Here is a 15,329-nt window from a genome sequence, read left to right on the forward strand (position 1 = left end):
GCATACAATTCCATTTTTTACTTGTGTCCCTAAAGAAACTCCTCAGAACTAATCTTACCAAGTGTTTCCAGGAAGATCATAAATTTGAGGTACAGAGAAAAAAGAATTTCAAACTTTAATTCACTAGCTGGATGTGTACAGATGAAGCTAAGGTCATTTAGAGTCCATTTGATTCATGAAGCTTTTTGCCACCATCTCCATTTCTGATGTTGTAAAATAAACAGGAAATACAAATACACCCCTGTGCCTTGAAGTATGCAGTGAGGGCTCACCATCCCCAGGGAATATGTGTGACTGAAATGCCAGGGGTTCAAGTCCAGGTCCTGCTGCTCACAGCACAGAAAGCCAATCTCCAAGAAAACACATATTGCCAGGGAAGAAGGTTTTCATCAGATACCATCTCCCTGACCCACTAAAATTAGGCATTTATGCAGCAGGGAAGGAATGTAAATATGCACAGGAAAGCAGGAATGAGGGAGGGGTAAGGAAGAGGAGCTGGCCAACAGGAAGCAAGTGGTCACTTAGGCAATTATGGTAGATGAAGGGTCTGGTGTTTGTTCAGACTTGGTGATCTGGTAAGTTTCAGCTCCTTGACACTATCTGGGAGTCCTGAGGGTTGGTTTTCTGAGAAAGGAACTCAGATAAGACAAATGTAAGTTTCTTAAGTTTTCTATGTTTATTCAAAAGAAGCCATAAACATCAATTCTATGGGACAAATGGACCAGTTTCAGATGCTCCAAGGGTCAGTAAGCCCTAGCATAGCAATATATTCCTTTTCTTGTATTTCAATCTCCCGTGAGCTCCTGGGATCAGAATCTCCCATCTGTTCATCTATGTAACTCCAGCATCAAGCACAACACCAAGCATACAACAGAAGTCTAAAACTATATTCTGAACAACTTGAGAGCAGGCATCTTGGTAGTTCATTATTACAAGGGGCACCTAAAATTGCCTGCCTATTGGCCATGGTACCTAATGATGTTGCAGAGCCCATCAAGTGCAGATTGATGAAAATAAGGAACCTGGGTTCTATTCTTAACAGCATCATTCATTCCACTAAGTAGCTGGGTCATCTTAGGTAAGTCACTTAGCCTCTCTGGGCCTCTGTTGCTCATCTTCAAATTAGATGGATAGTACAGATCACCTCAAACCTGCTATTATTTCTGCAAAATACTGTTGCTAGATCAAATGATCTCAGAGATGGTATTATTTCTGCTAATAACAGCATTAGCAGAACGCTAATGCTATTTTTTTGCTAATCAATGATTTGCTAACCAATGATTTTTGCTAATCACTGGTTCTCTCATTAATTCCAACTCCAACATGTTATTGACAAGATTATTAAATGAAACCTACAAATCCTCCAGGAATGAAGTATCTCTTTCAAATGCACGATTTTGCCATTTCAAAGATTTCTAGCTCATGTAAATTAAATAAATGAATATGGTCAGCTTCATTCAGAGCTTTGCTATTCATTCTCTGCCCTTCTTTCCTACATGATGGAGAGCAATGGCAATACCTGGCGATTTCACACACTGGCGTGTCATCTGCCCTGAGAACAACACAACCGTCACTTGTGGACATCACGGAAAGGGGTTTAAAGAAGCCAGTGCCTCCCACATGCCTTCACCTTAGTGGGTGGCCAGCTCCACCAGCCAAAGAAGCCCCTCCTCATGCGTTCAAGCAACCAGACAATTTTACAAGGGTCCCACATTCAACACCATCTCACCTCAGTGAAAAGTGCAAATTGTCACTTGTTACCCTGTGTCCATCAATAAAACTTACCATCTTGAGAGGACAGGGAAAAAATGCAGTCCTGGTACTTAGCCAGCAAATAATTCCTGCAGTTGATTCAAGAGGTCAGTGTCTCGAGTGGGAGAGAAAGCAAAAAAAAGCCTGTAGTTCTGCATTTCCTCCAACTTCATTTCCATCAGAACACCAAACATGAAGATACTGGTTCTACATACAGGGTCTAAGGAGGTGTTCTCTGAGGCCTCTGTTATCCACACTAATAATGCCCCAAGCACTGGTGCAGACTAGTTCTTGGAGGAAGGCAAAATGCTAAGTCCAATGAAGCTGGATAAATTTGTTTTTATACCCAGGGATATTAATGGGAAAAGCCCTCAGGATTTTTAATTACTTAGGTGAATAAGATGTTCTCTACAAAGGAAAGCTGTTTTTGAGAGCACCCCAGACCCAAAATGTTGAACCAGCTTACTCGATCCAACAGAGTAGCTCATTTTCTGCTCAGATTTTGGCTTCAGCCACCCTCTGGACTGATGAATCAATTCACAGTCCACAAATTTCATTGCTGTGCATTTGATTAAATTCCTACTTTAGGGATTAAGAACTTGCTCATGGCCACAGAGTGAGTCAGCTACAGAGTTCTGTCTCCACCAAGCTAGTTTCCTACTGTAGAAACTTGTCTACACCTCCATCTGGAGGAGAAGTAAAAAAGAAAAAAACAAAAGAAAAAGCCTCAAACTCAGCTCTCTCCTGTTATTCAGGCCCAGAAATACATGGGCCATAAGTTTAGTTAAAAGATGAAAGAAATCTTCCTGCCAAAAAGCATGCTTTAGACAACTTGGAGGGCATAGGTGCATCCAAAGAAATATCCCTGCAAAATATGTCTCCTCCCTTGTTTACCCATTATGTAGCCACAAATGTACTCAGAGAAAAAAAAAAATCTTCTATGCATGTAAGATACTCAAAGGTAACCTGGAAATTTCAAGTTACTTTTATGTGTGGAGGTCCAAAAAGATGTATTCATTTCCTATCCTCTTGTATAAAGAGTAGATGGTAAATAATAACAGAAAAGCTATTATCTTTTGGGTAACTAATTAAAGTAGCCAGGGGACATTAGGAATTCATCATTTAACAGCAGGTCCTAGTCATTTCTCTCAGTCTAGAACTTCAAAGGTATCAAGGGATTCCTGGGATTAGTTTCCAAACCCAAGCACTTTATCATAGTGACACGCACACAATAGGTATTCAGGACATACTTGATTGTAATAATCTAGAACTTACACATTTAAAAAACTAAGAATAGAAACAGGAGATACAAGGCCTAAAGCAAATAGAGCATGCTCCTCATCGTCTTCCAAATGCTCCTTGACGCTCGTTTTCTTTTTCATGTTTCTTTCCTGTCCCTCTCCGCCATAACAACAGTGGACACATACATTAAGGATTTACCATGTGCTGCAGCGTTTACATACATTAGCTCAATGACTCAGCAAACCACTCGCTAAAATAAGCATGATTATCCCCCCATTTCATGGATGAGAAACGGGAATCTAAAACATTAAGTAGGCAGGTTGCGGTGGCTCGCACCTGTAAACCCGGCACTTTGGGAGGCCAAGGAGGGTGGATCACCTCAGGTCAGGAGTTCGAGACCAACCTGGCCAACACGGTGAATCCTCATCCTGCCAAAAACACAAACATTAGCCGAGTATGGCGGCACGCGCCTGTAATCCCAGCTACTCAGGAGTCTGAGGAAGGAGAATCTCTTCAACCCAGGAGGCAGAGGTTGCAGTGAGCCGAGATCGTGCCACTGCACTCCAATCTGGGCAATAGAGTCAGACTCCATCTCAAAAAAAAAAAAATTAAGGAACTTGCCCAGGTTCACAGAGTTAAAAAGTGAGGTTGTTGTGCATGACTGTATCTCCCAGGCCCATTCACCAGGGGTGCTGTTTCCTTATTCAGTTCATTGGTTCCCAGATTTTTTCACTTATTTGTGTGCTTTGCATATGCTCATGATACTAATATTCCCAAGAACCATTTGAACTAACTTGGATTTCATTTCAAGGACTATTCCTCTTCCCACTAAGCTGTCCTTCTGTTTTTTTTTGTTTTTTTGTTTTTTTTTTTAAGTTTGTACAATTCATCTTAATACACTCTACTAGTTCCACAAAATGGGTTTTTGAAAATTACAATAACTTGCCTGAAACAAACTGTTCTCCAATTCGATACGGTTTTTAAATTTTGGGATTTTTTTTTTTTTTTTAAAAAAAAGCCTGAATCAAGCTTCTCTTGCACCTGGGCAGGTTCTGTTCGCTTATTCACAGAAGGGATGGTTCATGCCTGTATGCCATGGCATAATAAATAACGACTTAAGGCTTCCTGCTCCTGGCTGAGGCAGACGTTTCTGAACTGTAATGATTTTGTAAAATCCACATTCCCTCCCTACCACACACAACATCTACCCTGGGCACCAAACAAGGCAGCTCATTATCATAAAACCACTTGGAACATCTCTCTAAAGACCCTCCCTGATCTAACAACACAGACTGCTACACAGAACTGCAAGCAGGGCCCTACACAGGCCTCCATGGAGCTGGCTCCCTGAATCATAGTGAAACAGACCTGATGTAATTAACCAATTCCCCAATTGGGGGAAAAAGGCTAATTTCTCCTGTGACAATAGCTACCCCTTAAAGATCTCGAGTAGTTATTGCCAGACAACTAATAATTTTGACTTAGCTACTCACTGACAGGGGATGTACTGCCTTTGGAAAAATCCTACAGTGGGAGGCCAGGGAGCCAGAAGTCCATAAGAGGCAATGCACCAATCTGGAGATATATCAGGCTGCAGCTCTCCTCTGAGCTTTTCAGCAGAAATCATCCAGCTAGTGCAGCACAGCTGAGCTCCTGACCCAGCCTTGGATCCCTCAAGAAATGGCCACTCATATCCCCCTGCGTCCTGGATCCCCAACCCCTTCTGTTCACGTGAACTCTAACTTCATTTCTGACTTGTTTCAACTTCCACGAGACCTAAGTTCTTGACTTCTTCTTAAAATAGCTTTTCCCTTAACTCTTGTACCCAAACCCTATTCTACACCAGAGGTACCTGTCTTGGGCTCCAAGCTGTCATTTGCCTCCTGGCCATCCTCTTTGGCCAGTTTAGGTAACAACCAAGTGTCACAGGGACCCTACACTGCTGCCAGGTTTGTCCCGGCCCCTGGTGGGAGAACCAAAAACAACATTCTAAAGGAACTGACTACACTCAGCCTTGGATTTTAGCTACTTTTATCTCTACCACCACTCTGTCAGTCAAGGGCAGGTGGGAAGAGGGAAGGGAAGAGGGAGGGTGAGAGGAGAGAGATGAGAAGAAAGAAGAAAACAGACACTGCTATTGGTTGGTACCTACTACTTCCTGGTGGCTTGGAACCTTACCTATACCTTTTGTTTAATTGTTGCAACAAGCCTACAAGGTGTTATTATTCCCATTTTGCACATGAGGAAGCTAAGCCTCAGAGATGTTGAGTAATGGAACAAGGTTCCCCTAGTCAGTAAGGAGTAGAGCTGGAATTCAAACCCCAGTTTGTCCACCACCAAAGTCTCAAACCCTTCCTCTCTCCTGCACTGTCTTCACATCTTGGTATTCCCTGCAGTGTCTAGCAGAGTACCTTCATAGAACAGGTGCATAAAAATGTTTGATAGATGAATGCATGCATGGTTGACTCCAGCCTTAATACCTTAATATTCTGCAACCCACACACTTGATCTTGTTCATACTTTCTGCTTATAACATGCCTGCCAAATGCCTTGATTGGAAGTTAGATGTTAAACAGAGATGGTGCTCTACATTGTATTTTTGAGCTGCTAGAAAAAGCTACATACACAAATCTATAAATTAAAAGTACTGAAGAAGACCCTCTGATAAAAATTATTTTGTTATCTTGCTCCATCATGCCCGGAAATGGAGACAAATACAATACTCTAAGGAAAATCAAGTTTGCATGTTTTGTTAACCCTCAGAACTCAAAGACATTTTCCAGGTTGCCAATTCAATGAGTATTTATGCTGGAAAAGACAGCAAAGAGGTCACGAGCTCAGATCCTGGCGCCAGGCAGACATGGACTAAGGCCCAGCTACAACACTTACTAGCTGACCTTGACTTGCTTCCTAAACCTTAGCGTTCTCATCTGTAAAACACAGATAATGAGTGCACAGTTCCTAAGGTGGCTGTGCTGATTAAATGAAGAACTCATGTACCACACTAAGCAGAGTACCTGCTACATATTTAAGGGCTGCATCAGTGTTAGCCATTTTTATCATGGGAAGAGAATAATCATGGTAGAAGTGAAACAAGAAAACTTAAATGAATTACTTAGCTTTGCAAACATTATTATAAGCACTAAGTTTACCTGAATCCTCTGTTCCAGCTTATTGCAACTACTAGAATGATCTACTCTGAAAGCAATGCAGTCAATAATGATACCATTAATAACAACAACCAACAGTTGTATATTGATATGGTTTGGTTCTTTACCCCCACCCAAATCCCTTGTCAAATTATAATCTCCACATATGGAAGGAGGGGCCTTGGAGGAGGTGACTGAATCATAGGGGCAGACTTCCCCCTTGCTGTTCTTGTGATAGAGTTCTCACGAGATCTGGTTGTTTGCAAGTGTGTAGCACTTCCCCCTTGGCTGTCTCTCTCCTGCTGCCATGTGAAGATGTGCTTGCTTCCCCTTCACCTAATGCCATGATTGTAAGTTTCCTGAGGCCTCCCCAGCCATGCCCCCTGTGCAACCTGTAGAACTGTGAGTCAACTGAACCTCTTTTCTTCATAAATTACCCAGTCTCAGGTAGTTCTTTACAGCAATGTGAGAACAGACTAATACATGTGTATATTTATATATCTATTTTATATAACATTTTAAAAAATTGTATATATTACATAAAATATACAATGTCATATAATATATAATATATAATAATATATTTTTATATGATATGATAATGATAATGATGATGAATGATATAAATTATTATATGATATATAATATTAAATGTTATATCTTATATGATATGTATTATCACATATATCATAAATAATAGTATATATTCATATATTATATATTATGTATTAATATATCTTATATGATATATAAAATGTCCATACACACATATATAACCTTTACTATGCTCCAGACATTATTCTAACCACTTTTACAGATGAGAGTGTCACACAAAGTTATGCAGGTTGTGCCACACAAGCATGCCCTGCAGGAACTTCAGCCCATTCTCTGTTGACCAGACTGAGCACCCGACATGGAACAGTCTACCACAGAGGAAGGGGTTCCTAGCACAGTCCTGTGTACTTATATTGACCTATTGACGGATACATTAACTTTAGCATGTTTTTAACGTTGGAGAAACAGAAGTAGAAAGTCACTTTTGAGAGAACACAAAGCCTAAGTCAAAGACCACCATTTTAGTAATTTTATTAACGGACTAGATGAACATAGCACAAAAATCACCAGTGGCCAATTCCTAGTAATAAGCTGCAGTGCTGTGTGCCCATGTGCCTTAGGAATACAAAAACAAGGCTGACCCTCAGCATACGCGGACAATTCACATCTACCTCCTCCCCATTTCCTGATCCTCTGTTCCTCCATCAACTCAAATGTCCTTTGTGTGTGCAAATGAAACAAAAAATCAAGTATGACCGCAGGGTAACCACATGCGTTTTATGCATTGCCTAAAAACAGCAACAAAAATTATCTGTGCAGCAAAGTAATGTTTCCCTAAGTCATAGGTTCAAAACATGAAATTCTAGCAAACAATCATTTTTGTGCAGGCACACCTCCCAAGTGCTGGTTCCTAAACATGACTCCCAGGTTTAGAGACTCATTCATTTCCTCTCAACTCAGCCATCCATAACCTTGTTCAGCTTGGAGCTCTTGCCCAAACTAAATTGTCCCATCCTGCATAAGGCTTTGTACCTATCATCTTGGCATGGACCCAGCTTCAGTCTGGGAAGATGAAGGAGAGGGAGGGAGACACCACGGCCTTTGCTAGCTGGGGATTTGAGGATAAGCCAGACTCTTGCAGTTCTGGAGAAGCATTAGTTTGTGCAAATGGGATCTCTATAACCTTTCATGTGCACAGAATCCTAAAAGTAATCCAAAACATTTAGCTTAATCAGAGGGAAATTATATTTAAAATGTTCTACAACCTTCATCCAAAAATTATTCCTCTTACCCTGCCCTCTTAAGAGTACTGACCTAGACCTTGATTTAAAAAAAAAAAAAAAAAGTGGGGAGGAATGCAAAAATCGGATTGTGTTATTGTAAAATCCTGCCATGTAAAAATCAGAATTGGATGTCTGATAATTTCTCAAACTCACAGACATTCTGCTAGATAAGATAGGAAAACCACTGGTAAAATTTAAGACCTACAATGCACTAAACTTTTCTCTGTTGCTAATTTTTGTTGTAGTTTGGTTGGGTTTTGTTCATTTGCTTCTGAGACAAGGTCTTGAGATGTTGCCCAGCGTGGTCTTGATCTCCTGAGTGCTTAACAAATCCTCCTACCTCAGCCTCCCAAGTAGCTGGTACTACCACACCTGGGTCTAACTGTTTCTAATTTTACTTACAGATTAAAGGTATTTAGTTTGTCATTCAAATTAAATTTCATGGAAAACCTGAAAATATAACGTTCTCATTCGTTTACATACAATATGGCAATATTTTCAGTAATAATGTTTGTTTATATACACTGTCAGTAATTTTTCTACCAAATAGCAAATTATATCTGAGAAATAAAAACACAAATAAATAAAAACACCTTTGAGTTGTTCAAAAAATATTCTCAAGCTTGACTAACTTCATTCACAGTAGAATTTAGAAATAAGAGGTCTTTTCAAAAACACACAGAAGAAAGGTGCCTTTCAGTGATGCATCTTGGAATGCGACAAAACATTTTTTGAAGGTGATATTTAATGTGGCTCCAATTTTTTTTTTTTTTTTTTTTTGAGTCTCACTCTGCTGCCCAGGCTGGAGGGCACTGGTGTGATCTAGGCTCACTGCAACCTCCACCTCCTGGGTTCAAGTAATTCTCCTGCCTCAGCCTCCCGAGCAGCTACGATTACAGGCACGTGCCACCACGCCCAGCTAATTTTTGTATTTTTAGTAGAGGTGGGGTTTCGCCCTGTTGGCCTGGCTGGTCTCGAACTCCTGACCTCAAGGGATCCGCCCACCTCAGCCTCCCAAAGTGCTGGGATTACAGATGTGAGCCATTTTTTAAAAAAGTAAAGATAACGAGAAGTTTCTGCTAGCCAGATAAAATTCCTTGAAAAACAACTTAGATTGCTGTGACTGCTACAAATATCTATTTAGGAAATAAACATTTTTAAACACATTAAAAGATAAAAATAAGCTGTACCAAAGACATACAAAGAAAACCGCTGAAATGCTAGATGAAAATCATATATATTTTTTCAATGTTTTAAAAAATCATAAGTTTGAAAATTAGGATATATAAAATACAAATCCAAATTCTTACATCTCTTTTAAGTCCTTAACTCTAAAGTTATTCAAAAATAGCACCAAATCCATCATTTAAGACCACTTCCATTTATTTTTAGGCCTTTGGCTAATGCTTTTGACACAAGGTTGCCTTTTTTCTACTAAAATATTCCATGTCATGAACCCAGGAAGTTAAATTTCTTGGCTACCTTAAAGGACAGGATAACGGTAATAAATGACAGCCTGGGGGGATACACTAGGCTGAAGAGGCCCCTAGTGGCGAAGTTACTCTCCAACCCGGTTTTACAGGTTTTATAAGACTGCTTCATCATGAGTGCAAAATCAATAGGTAATAAAGTCTACCTTAGCTTTGCCTCCGTAATAACCTCTATTAGCCCTAATATATAGTAGGGCTGTGATTTAAAATCTCAAGGTCCTTTCATCAGGAATTATTAAAAGATGGATGTGACCCGAAGAATAACTTCATTACATTCTGCATTTTAAATCAACAAATCTTTATTGAGTCCTTATGCCCTGCCAGGCACTGCGTTAGACATTGAGGAAATAGGAAAGATGAGGACCCTTGCAGATCTCACTGTTATTTCTTTTTAATGTAATAACATGGCATTAATGTAATAACATGGCATTAAGAACAGAGCTAGGGCAATATGAAGATTGGTAAGTACGATTCATCATCATATGAACTTATGATGGATTCTTAGGAAGATACAAGAAAAAGCTGAAGTATTGCCCCAAAGTTTCAGCTCCTTATTTTCAGCACCCATTCTAGGCAGCACCTGAGATTCTTCAATAAATAGTCAATGGATACATGAATGGAAAGTAGGGTTACAAAGAAGGAATTTTTACAATTTTTTAAAATGTTGAAACATGCTGGAGTTGGGGATCCCTAATTGTAAAGAAAGACAAAAAAAAAAACCTAAAAGACAACATTTATGAAGTGCATACTGTGTACTCCGGGCACTAGGCTAAGTTTCCAAACGTAATTTCCTCCTGCTAAACATCACTATAAGGTGAGGAGTATTATTGGCATTTTACAAATTAGGACACCAAGGCCGGGAAAGGGTAAGTAACTTGCCCAAGGTCATACAGTTAATAAGTGGAAGAAGCTGCCTGGAGCTCAGGTCTCTGGAACACCAAAGCACAAGCTTACTGCACTGTAATGTAGACAGATGAATCCAAACGTTGGAGATTCTGCTTTAAAACCCACTAATACATTTTACAAATAGACATATCAGATTTTAGCACACAAAGATGAACAGGATTAAAGTATTTCGATATTGTATTATATGGAGTTCATATGGTGTGGTAGCTCAAGGCAGACGAATCATGAAATATGTAAGGTGATCTTACAATGGGTATGGCCCATCTCTTGCTTTCTAGGAATTGACCATCTTCTTGGAACCCAGTACCTAGTCCCCTGGGTATTATGCACTATCACAAAACGTGTTCAAGTTGCCTTTTATGCCTAAGGCTTACATAAAAATTCATCTTGCCTTTCTGCGTCTATTTCCAAGTTTGAAGGACCTTTCTCCCTCCAATTAGCAACATTTCAGCACTGCACAGGCTTATTAATGCTCACTGTTGCAAGTAACACCAAGGTAATTTGACTTTCTTGTAGGAACAATGTCGACAAAATCCAAGAAATCCTACAGAATTAAATTTAAATTTCTGGTTTAAAAAAAAAACAAAACCCCGTGAAAGAACAGTTCATTATCTTTACAGTTCATTATCTATATTATCTAGACGTATCTAATGACATTAAGTAAAAACTGTGCCAAGGCTTTGAAATCAGAATAAAAGTGGAGTTTGTGAAATTTAACCACTCTATCCTTTTTATTAGTATTTCATTTATGAGTATTTCCCGAGGCTCACTGTTTTGGCAGGCACAGTGCTGTCAACATCTCTTCCTTTCTCACCATTCTTTGCTCATCGATGAAAAGATAACTTCAAAATCTCTGACAGCAGTGCAGGTGCAGGAAGCGTGATGGAAACAAACAACTTTACCTCCGCTTCCTACAGCTTTCCTCTCCTCCTTGCCCTTCCAACCCCCACCCCACCCCAAGATCATGCCCTCGCACAGCTTCTGCCCCACCAATCGCACGGTCCCATGAGCATATTCGGACAGCGGTGACCCTCAGCCACATCCCCCACGAGCGCGGTCCAGGGCAGGCGAGCGCGCTGCCCACCGGCCACCCTCGTCACGCCCCCTCCACCCTCTCCATCCCAGCCACAATAATACAATAACAGCAGTCATCGCGCGGCACGTGGAAAGGCTACTTTTCAGTGGGTTTTGCAGAAAGTAATCAGACAGCGGAAGGCCACGAGAAAGGCTAGTGAAGCCAAACCGACCTCGGGAGCGCAGCAACCCCGGACCCTCCCTGGAATCCCCCTCCGCGTCCCCGCGCGCCCACCTGGAGGCGCCGCGCCCTCGGCCTGCCGAACCGCTCCCCGGCCCCTGCCCGTGCCCTGGGCCCCCGGCTGGCAGCGGCGGAGGGAGGCCAGGCGCGCACCGTCCTCCGCAGCTGCACGAGCCACCCTGAGGTCGCGGGCTGGGCGGGCGCGAGGGAGGCGCGCGGGGCTATGGGGATCTGCCGGCGCCACTGACGCCCCCGCGCGGCGCACCGCTCCCAGCTGGCCCGGGAGGGGACCCGACTCACCCGAGGCGCCCTGCTGACTGCCCGGCCCGGCTCCGGCCGCTGCCGCCGTCGCTGAACTTTCCCTCCTGCGCGGCCGCGGCGGACTCGGCTCCACCTCCAGCTCCGGCAGCCGCGGAGCCTCCAGGGACCCCGGGGGCGGGGAGCAGCAGCGGCGGCGGCGGCGGCCGCTCGGGCGGGAGCAGCCACGGCCAAGCCCGGCGCCCCGCGGTGGGGTGGGTCCGGCGGGGGCGGCCAAGGCCGGGCTGGGGTCGCGCTTAGCCGCGTGCACCCGCGTCCCCCACGGCCCCTCTGCAGTGCGTCCCTGCGCCCGTCGGAGCTGGGCGACCTGGCCGAAGGCTGTCACTCTCGGAAGGGGCCGCGCTTGGACACCAGGGGCGGTTTACACGTGACTGGTCACCGAGAGCCGGAGAAGTTTAGAGACTAGGACACTGTGTCGTGGCCCGAGTTGCAGGAGAGAAGTGTCCAGTCTCCACGGGGTCCTTACTCTTGCAGGACAGAGTTCCCCATTCCCCCGCTCCACCCGCTCTGTTCCCTTGGCTGCCCTCCCAGCCGAGCGCCGACTTCCACGCAAAAACTTTGTAAATCGCACTTCAGGGAATTCATGCCTTTAGTCACGGTCTCTTCTTGGTCAGCTATAACGCCGTCCCTCGAGAGCTTCTACTTACAGCGAAGGTCAGGAACCCCTGTTAACTCTCACACCCCACCACTGTGGGTAAGCGATGTCTGCAGGGACCCCTGACGGCCACTGGGAGGCCAGGAGAGAAGCGGGAGAGGAAGGGCTAAAAGGCAAGTACACGGAGTGCTGGGTAATGAAAGATCCACCGCCACCTCTCACACACACAAGCACACAACCTCCAGGGCCACAGGTCGCCTTTTACCTGTAAGTGCTCCAGCGCGTCTCTGTGGGAGAGAGAGTTGGGAAACGATCGCCAATTTTCACTGTAATTGAGGGGGACTCGGGAGGAGTCAGTGTTAGACTGGAAGAGGTCATCACCTGCAGATGCGGTTAAGCAAGTTGCAGAGGCCCCAGGGCTGAGCCACGGCAGAACCAGAGCTGGGAACCAGTCCTATGACTCCTGAGGCAGTGCTCCTTCTACTGCCTAGCCATGGCTCCTTCTACTGCGTGGCTCGAAGTCTCCATCTGGGAGATTCCAGCGCACCAGACTTTATGTGGGCACAGGGTAGGCAGTCCGGAGGCTATAGGCACAGTCTTGAAGTAGCTTAGTTTCCATTATGCTCCTGCTTACCTGCAGGAAGCATCCCTGAAGCAAGCTTTGCTTCCTACCCGGACTCCCCAGGTGGACCTGTCCCCACCCCACACTCCTGAGTGAACTCTTCACCCTCGTGACCTAATATATCCCCACTGCAATTCAATTGAGACTTGGGAAACCGGGAAGAAGTGGGTGTTTTCCAAATGAATGAAAAATATGTCTATTCTGCTATGCCCCAAAATGCTGCATAATAGAGATAATAGTTAACACAGCATACGTACACATATACATAGGTACAAGCCATTGGCCAAGCCTCCTTCCCATGTTATCACACAGCACCCTCTTAAGGCAAATCATGACAATCCCTGCTTTGCAGACGGAGGGCAGCACATGGAGGCTGGAGTTGGTTATGAGTTGTGTAAAGGTTAGAATGTTCACTGTCAAGCACTCCGTGGGTAACCAAGTAACCTCTTCAGAGCCTTCTCACTGCCACCGAAGCATTCCCACACCTCCCCATATTGGCTGGTGTGTTGTCAAAGCATTGATTTTCTTTCCTCTCCTGAAGCATCTCCCGTCCTTCTGCTCAGTGATATCTCCAGAATTATAAAATACAGTTTCAGCATGGAATCTGGTCTGGAAGACAGCCCAGAGGACTTGAGCAGGAGCTGCCATGGCCCAGCACAGACGCACACGGTTGGACTCAGGTTCTAGACTATGTGGACGGGCTTGGGGAGGGTGGAGAAGGCACCCTTGTTGCTGCAATTGGTTCTATAGCTGTTATCTAAAAGAAAGAGGTAGAGGCCAGGCGCGGTGGCTCATGCCTGTAATCCCAGCACTTTGGGAGACCAAGGCAGGTGGATCATCTGAGGTCAGGAGTTCGAGACCAGCCTGGCCAACATGTGAAACCCTGTCTCTACTAAAAATATAAAAATTAGCCAGGTGCGGTGGCGCATGCCTGTAATCCCAGCTACTCAGGAGGCTGAGGCAGTAGAATCACTTGAACCTGAGAGGCGGATGTTGCAGTGAGCGAGGATGGCGCCACTGCACTCCAGCCTGGGTGACAGAATGAGACTCCATCTCAAATAAAAAAAAAAGAAGGCGCTCACTTCAGGGTTGATTACTTTTTTTAGGGGCTTATAACTTATAACAGTACCTTGTTACCATTTCCAACTTTTTTCCATTTGGATAGTAATACAAAAGCATAGCAATGTACATAACAATATGTGTCATATCAGTATGTATCAATAAATATCAATTCACAAAGCCAGTTCTAGCTAAGGGTTTGGTGCCCTCATATATTCTGACAACAGTTAATATATGAAATGATAAGAGAACGGAAAAGGTGATAAAACTATGAAACTAAGTAACAAAATGTGAGAAAAGACACATTTTTTTTCTGGAAAAAAAAAAGAGCAAGTAGATATGTAACAGCCTTTGGATTATCCCTTAGGGAGCCACTATTATCAAGCAGTACTGGTGGTACTTACTGTCCGTCATTAGAAAAGGCAGCAGAGTATTAGGGAAAAGAATGGCCAACTCATCTCTGCAGCCCCAGTGCCCTAATAATGCCTAGCAGAATTAAGTCAGTGAACCTAATAGAAGGATGGGTTCCTTACACCTCAAAGACTGAGAAGAATAACCAGGTTGAACACGAAACCTACGTGTAAAAACCAATTTTTAAGACTTATGGCCAGGCATGGTGGCTCGAGCCTGTAATCCCAGCACTTTGGGAGGCTAAGGCTGGAAAATTGCTTGAGGCAAGGAGTTTGAGACCAGCCTAGGCAACATAGTGAAACCCCCGTCCCTACAAAACAATTTTTTTTTAAATTTAGCCAGGTATGGTGGCACGTGCCATAGTCCCAGCTACATGGGAGGCCGAGAAGGGAAGATCGCTTGAGCCCAGGATGCCAAAGCTAAAGTGAGCCAAGATCACACCACTGTACTCTAGTCTGGGCAACCGAGACAGACTCTTTAAAATAACAATAATAATAATAATTACTACAAAAAAAAAAAAAAAAAAAGGCAGGGCATGGTAGCTCACACCGGTAATCCCATTTTGGGAGACCGAGGCTGGCAGATCACTTGAGGTCAGTAGTTTGAGACCAGCCTGGCCAACATGATGAAATCCTGTCTCTACTTTAAAAACACAAAAATTAGCCAAGCATGGTGGCAGGCACTTGTAGTTC

General features: G+C 43.6%; 1 protein-coding gene across 12 annotated transcripts in view; it reads right to left on the bottom strand.

Annotated features, from left to right (window-relative positions):
- CSGALNACT1 (chondroitin sulfate N-acetylgalactosaminyltransferase 1) overlaps positions 1–12,778 on the bottom strand; it is a 360,064-nt gene extending 347,286 nt beyond the window's left edge. For 6 of the 12 annotated variants that reach the window (XR_003120809.1, XM_025394202.1, XM_025394218.1 and 3 more), the window contains exon 1: positions 11,933–12,053. The gene's annotated coding sequence lies outside the window, so the exon portion shown is untranslated. Of the gene's footprint in view, positions 1–11,686; positions 11,831–11,932; positions 12,054–12,597 lie in introns of those variants that run through there. The other 6 variants (XM_025394203.1, XM_025394219.1, XM_025394215.1 and 3 more) reach the window with 2 other exon arrangements.
- Between the last annotated feature and the right edge of the window lie 2,551 nt (positions 12,779–15,329).

Source organism: Theropithecus gelada, chromosome 8 (assembly GCF_003255815.1).
Source record: "Theropithecus gelada isolate Dixy chromosome 8, Tgel_1.0, whole genome shotgun sequence".
NCBI classification, from domain to species: Eukaryota; Metazoa; Chordata; class Mammalia; order Primates; family Cercopithecidae; genus Theropithecus; species Theropithecus gelada.